The sequence below is a fragment of the Lolium perenne genome, chromosome 6 (assembly GCF_019359855.2).
Source record: "Lolium perenne isolate Kyuss_39 chromosome 6, Kyuss_2.0, whole genome shotgun sequence".
Lineage (NCBI taxonomy): Eukaryota > Viridiplantae > Streptophyta > Magnoliopsida > Poales > Poaceae > Lolium > Lolium perenne.
Window position 1 is genome coordinate 60605497 of NC_067249.2, and position 7167 is coordinate 60612663.

The 7167-nt window shown below is 45.4% G+C and overlaps 1 pseudogene; it reads right to left on the minus strand.

Moving 5' to 3' along the window:
• Positions 1–2219: 2219 nt before the first annotated feature.
• On the minus strand, positions 2220–5668 carry LOC127308117 (FBD-associated F-box protein At5g60610-like; annotated as a pseudogene).
• Positions 5669–7167: the final 1499 nt, after the last annotated feature.

The window sequence follows — 7167 nt, forward strand, 5'->3', positions numbered from 1 at the left end:
AAACATGGAGATCCCCAAAACATTGTCCAAAGGTAAGGCACACAGGCGCCTTAAGAGAACATGTAGTACTTTATGTGAGAACAAACTAAAACACATTAAAGGTATGTGCTCTATATGAGTGGTCCGTCTCCTGCGACTTGATTTCCACAAAAGCCCAATAAGCTACCTCCTTGTAAGCTTGTCTTGAAAAAAGATGCCGGATTCGCTCCTCCCAAACAAAGTTGAAGAACATTACCTTGGCGCTTGGTTTCTTTCCCCACCCCTACTAGCATTGCATCCCACAAATCTCAGATAGGTCAAAGGATGCTGGATGTTGATCTTGGTGCATGAGCTCAACCCCCCAAAGGTACACGGGATTGCCGGGCGCCTTAGAGAATACCCAGTCATTAATATAAATGCAAACTAAAGCACAACGGATTAATGTGCAAAAGATATGTGCTATTAGTTCTCCATATCCCTTGAATTGATTTCCATAGAAGCCAGGTAAGCTACCTCCTTGTAAGCATGTTGTTTTCGGGAAAAAAACGAGGGTTTCGCTCTTTCCAAACAAGGTTGACAAACACTATTTTGGCACTTGGTCTCTATCTCCACCCCCACTAGCATTGTGTGTCCCACCGATCAAACATTTGTTATTTCGAGGGTATGCCTTGGCGGCGTACCAAAGTTTTATAGAAGGCAGAAACAAAATTATCTACGCTTTGCTAACAAAGTGGCAGCTACTCCCAAACCAAGATACAGGAACGACTACTCTCGCTCTTTCCATAATTAAATCAAAGATTTGTCAAAGGATCCCTGTGGAATGATCTTGAGCTGTAGCTCAACCGTCCAAAGGTACACAAGATATACAGGACTTATTTAAGAATGAGCATTTCTTTCAAAGCCGAGTCAAATTTCCGATGCATAAAAACAAAGCTAGCAAGTGGGCTCTTGGGGCCATTCTCTCAAGAAGTAACTTTGCCCAAGGAGATATCCAGATTTTGGTCGATGGGAACCTCAAGTAGAAACATTCAGGGCTCCTTTGATTCATAGGAATATGAAGAGTGTAGGAATAGGAAAGGTGTAGGATTGAAATATCATGCCAAGTTGAATCATATAGGCATATGGTGTGTCTTTGATTGTAGCAAAGGAATTTTTCCATGAGGTATAAGCTAATGCTTTTCTCCTATAGGATTTGCACTACAAGTTATTCCTATAGGATATGTTCCTATGAATTAAATGACTTGTATAGGAAATTTTCCCATAGGATTCAAATCCTACATAATTCCTATGTCAATCCTATGAATTAAAGGAGCCCTCAATTGTCAAAGAATGTAGAGCTAGAGTAGTAGTAAATGTTGCAAGTGCACTTCAATGGATCCTGGCAAGCATCACCTGACACTAGTGAGGTACTTCATCCGTTCCAAAATAATTGATATTCTAGGTTTATCCTAAGTCAGCATATTTTGATCAAGTTTATAGAATAATCTACAACATCGACAAATTCTCCTTCAAATCTGGCCCATCTTAGAGAAATTTGACTTAGGATTGATATAGAATACTAATTATTTGAATCCAAGGGAGTAGTTTATAAGTCAACAAATTCCAAGAGTTGCTTGGTTGGGGTAACAAGTCCCGCACCCAACCTAATCCAGTTGACAAGTACACCCAACCTAATCCAGTTGACAAGTACACGATTCAGGATAGATGTTCGAATGAAAAATGTTCATCATACGAAAACGTAAAAAACAGCAAATATCATCAAGGACGAGTGGCCAAATAGTGCAGCTGAAGGACACAACCAGACACATATACTCCTGGTAGGAGCTATTTGCCAGAATATTTTGTAAGAGCCTGCATAGCATAAGTTCAGCTGAGCATCCTCTTATATTGATTGGAAGTCTCAGTTCACAGTCATCCACGAAGAAACGAGCCAATCAGTGATCAATACATATACCACAGTTTTGTTGTAACGGTTCCAACTTATTCAAAAGTTCCACATGTTTGCAAAAAAAAACCTATCAATTGATTAACTGGACAAAGGAGATATCCTCCCTCCTGTAACTTGCTTGCATCAAGAAAAATATGTGATCTAAAAAAAATGTTTTTTTTTTTGAAACTAAAAAAAAAGTTTGGAAAAATGGTACAGTAAGAAACATAATAGGCCAGAATAGAAATGTCTAGTTACCTGTCACTGCTACCTGAGTCGGCATACATGCTTTTCAATATTTTGATCAGTAATATCACCGAAACAATCATGAGGTTGTAGATATCAGTAATCATTCAAATAGCAGCAAGTGAAGGGATGAAGGTAGACTCTAAACAGAATACTACTAGCATACGACTTGAGCAAATAAAACTACTGATGCCAGTAGAAGTACAACTCTGCTAACTCTATCCAGTCTTTAGAGGTCACACTCCAAGAGTCGATACCATTGCACTTAATACATACTGCAACATAACACTCACCACTTCCACTGGAATCTTGAGATTTGAAATATCCTGACACAATTGAGTTCATACGCAGCAAAAAGGATCAGGACAAGAGAAATCTGATCCCGTTTTGAGGTTCCAAGCACTTCCTCCTCCATGAGCTCTACTGAACTTGAATAGCGTTTTGCAGGACCCGCTAGCCCAATTAGCAGAGTCAAGAGCGTTCAGTTCGGCAGCCACCGCTTCCCTCGAAGTGTAACTTAGGACATTTTTTAACACAATGAACATCTTCTCCAACTTCTGTGCATTCTCCGCGATGAACATGAGGAAATCAAACTCATTCTTGGTCCCTTGCAGCTCGCGGAGATACACAATTTTGAGGTGCGACTTGACACAGTCAATAGGAATTGTGTCCTTCCAGAATTTGGGACCAAGGTTGCTACTGGGTTCAAGAGTTTCTTCAGACTACAATTTAAGTCAGCAAACAGTTAAGTTGCACATTTTGGTGATTGTACAGAAGCAATCTGATTTACTGTAGTGATGATAATCCAAATGCCAAATGAAGGGAAGCCAGAGCGTTACCTCGACAATCAGTGTCTCGGTGCTAGGAAAGCATCTGAGGAAACTGGGAAGCATCTTGACTTGATCGTAGACTTCGAACTGCAGGTGCAAGGCCAACATCTGGACACTTGAGACAGTGGTGCGTGTGCTTGCCTTTGTTCCAGCCTATGATGCACAGAAAGAGCGCAAATCAATCACAGTTCACATATGATTGCTGTTCAATTTTCTAAAACTCCGAAGCGGTATTTGCCGAGTTACCATAAGATATAAACTATATATATAAAGTGCTTTTTGACATCGTCGCTATATATTCAGCTTCAATGCTACCAAATATTTATCTATATGAAAAGTAATTCATATACAGATACTGTATGCTAATTTAAAGAACATATTGTACTTTTTCACTTTGAGTGCTTCCTAAGAATAGGTAGAGATAGTGTAAACATAACCTAGATTACCAGCAGGAACTAGGCAACATAGATCGAAGAAAAATGCACCCAAATGATAGAGATTTATGTTATTTACACTTGAGCAAATATATTGGGAATTACGTAAAAGACAAGAGAAGTCACCAGGTCCTTATGGAAGTCATTGAGTGGAACGTTAATATATGGAAAGGGATAACAAAATCCATTAAAAAAATCCATAATTCATAGAATCAGTGCTGAAACATGCTAGAAATAGAAACGGCTAAGATCAAATAATCCTCTTACCTACTAAGAGGCTAGTGAAATGCCTTAAAACATAAAAGGGCTCTATATATGTGTATTCCAACACAATCAAAATCCTCATTTCATCCTACTGTTTGGATGTATACCAGAGGTTTAAAAGTAACACATTAGTTTGGCCCTAGGACCATGAAAAGCAAGGTCACCTCATGAAACGAAAATATTGTATAGGGCACATGTGACTGAAAATTTCATGCAAATGGATAGCTGGAGATCAATTAAATGATTAATCATGCAAATTTTCAACCGGCACACTTTATCCTACTGTTTGGATCAAAATCCACATTTCATCCTACTGTTTGGATGTATACCAGAGGTTTAAAAGTAACACATTAGTTTCTATTTCAAGCAGAGGTTTAAAAGATTGTATAGGGCACATGTGACTGAAAATTTCATGCAAATGGATAGCTGGAGATCAATTGACCATGCAAATTTTCAACTGGCAGGAAGGAGTGAAGAAGGACCAAGACTCATCCAATTTATTGACATCAATCATGCAATTGTAAATCAGGACAAGGAAGCTCTAACTCTTGTAACTGCAAATCATCAACAAGTGGATGGGAAAATGGATATAATATAAGGCGCATTGTTCATGATATATTGTTCCAGGAAGGTTCAACCATCTGCCCACGTCATAGTCATACTAAGGCAAACAGTATGACTGCCAAATGTTTGAAATCCTAAACAAGCAGTAACTGAAACGGAGTAATTGGCATCCAGTTAATTACATGTACTAGTAGAGTACTAATTGGCTGAGTAAAGTGAGTTGAACAATGATGCCTTTGAGTCTGTTGCTTCAGGTGTAGTAGACTAGACAGTGTCAGCCCATAATTCCTTATGACAAAAATAAGGAAAAAAATGCAATCTGAGAAATAAGTCGATATGGCGATGTGCATACCTTGATGATGGTGTTGCCGATCTGGAGCATTTGCACTCCTGGTTCCAGGTATCCGAGAATAAGCAGCTTAGGGGCATGGGCAATGTTGAGTATGGTGCTGAATTTGCTGACGCGACGGCGGCGCTGGCTAAAATTTCTCCAGAGGAAGAGCCTCTCCAGGCAGGGGGCATCCACCACGGCGACCTCCTCGAGGATGCACAAGCAGAACTGCGCGCACCTTAGGCTGCGGGTGGCGAGACGAGCGTGCAGCTGGGTCTGGCTTCCGACGACGGCGAGCATCTCCAGCACGGGGCTGACGGCCAGCACGAACTCCAGGTCCTTGTCCTGGATGATGGTGCAGCCGAGGAGAATCTCGCGAAGGTTGGGGAAGGCAGCGCCGCGCGGGACGGTGGCAGTGTCCGGGAACACCCAGGTGCCGATGCAGAGCCGGCGGAGGGAGGCGCAGCTGAAGATCGCGGAAGGGAGGGGCAGGCCGGGGACGGGCCAGGGGCGGTTGAGGAAGACGAGGTCGTCGACGCGCGCCCTTGGTGGCGAGGAGCTGGAACCAGCGCGCGCGCGAGATGGCGGCGGTCGGCGAGGTCCATGAAGCTGCAGGTGAGGCTTGCGAAGGGGAAGGGCCCGGCATGTGACTCGAGGGCCGCGGAGACGGCGTCGGTGACGGCACGCGAGGCGGCGCCGGCGCGGGAGGGACGAAGCTCCGCGTCGCCCCCCGGGAGGAGGTGGGTGTCGACGAGGACGAGCGGGGTGGAGCGCCAGAGGTGGCGCCAGCGTGAGGAGAGCACGGTGGTGCGGGCGCCGTCCTTGGCGGGGAGGAGGGAGACCACGCGGCGGAGGAGGTCGTCGGGGAGGCTGCTGACCCGGTCGGCGCTGTTGTCGGCGGCGGCGCAGCGGAGGGAGACGGCGGTGGAGATGGGGGGTTGGGGGAGGTAGGCGTAGAGGAAGTTGAGGACGAGGTTCATGGCGGGGCTGAGCGTGTCCGGAGCCAGGCCGTGGCGCATCGTCGGGGGCAGCGCCGAATCCTCCACGCCGAGAGAGACGAGGCGGGAGCTTGGCCACATGGCGATGGTGACCGCCGGCGTGAGCACCAAGAGTGGCGTGGCGTGACGACTCAACTCACTGCCCCTGCCTTTTCGATTCCACCGCTAGCTGCATTCAATGACGCACTTCATTCATTCGCTCGCCGAAAATTTAAACGACCGCCACCGATGTACTCCTACGTGTTTCTCTTGGCTTAATTTTCTGCACCTCTTTTACTCCTGCCTGCGTGTTTCACCCAATGAAACAAATTCCTTCGCTCGATTATTAATTAATCCAATCCAATCCAATCCAATCCAATCCAATCCAATCGTTCCTTGCCTGGCTCCAACGCTGCTTTTCCTCCAACGCGCGCACGTATGGACGTGCAAACCCAATCACAACCCTTTTCTTCTTTCTTTTGCCCCTTCGTTTCTCCCACATTATTACCTAGAGCAGTGGGCTGGCTGCCTACATTCACCTAATTAAGAGAGGATACGGAGCAACAAATTAAGCAACACGCATTTCATTTGGTTGGGCTAGCTCATTTGGGAAGGACTCGCTTGGGGCGCGGCGGCGTGCGGGCGTGGCCGGCAGCGCGGATGTAAGAGGCCCGGCCTCGACGCCTGGCAGCGGGAAGAGACCAGCGGGGACCGGGCGCCCGCCGCCGATGGCGTGGACGAAGGCGGAGTGGCGTGAGGGGCGGCGTTGCCGGAGGGTCGGGAGGGTGGGGCGGTGGGTCGGCTTGGCCGGCGGCCGGCGGGGCGGGTCGGCGTGGCCGGTGGCGTCGGTGAGAGAGAAAGGATGGGAGAGAGAGAGGTGGGTGGGGATTCTCTATCCTTCACTGACACTGGCCCAAAGTTTGTGATTCGCTCCATCCGGAGCCCCCGGGAAGACCCCAGGGAATCGGGGTTGGCGTGGGGAGTCCAGACGAAATAAGCCCAAATCCGGACCAAAAACGAGGAACCGGGGGCCTGATTGGGCCGTTTTTCGCAGTCCGGATGAAAAAAAAGTAATCGTGGGGGGCTTCTCGGGGAGACGAGTGGGATGCTCTAAGCAAACTATTTTCCCTCATGAATGCGTACAAACCCTTATTCAAAAAAAAAAAATACGTACAATTCCCTGTGCATATAACATTATGTGACTCTTTCTTTCATTTTCCCCTTTGTATACTCATCACTCGTTTTCCTTAGTTCTGATATATAATCTATTTCAAATTTTACAAGCATGATCATGTACACAATTTCGGTTAGGGGTGTGTAAAATTTGTCTTTGTAGCTATCTATTTTTTGAATAAAAAGATGTAATTCAACACAATCGAGTTATTTACCATTGTATCCGAGTGAACATTTTTATTAAACATATTTTAAGGAAAACAATTTATTTATCTATACACAACATTAGTATTTGTTAAATGATATAAAAATCGCATGCACATACTACTTTTTTCTTCTTCTTTTCGAACCGGGGGTTAAGACCCTCGGGCCCGGCCTATGCCCGAAAAATGAGACAATCATATTATACTTTTATTCCACATTGGCCTCCTAATCAAATCTC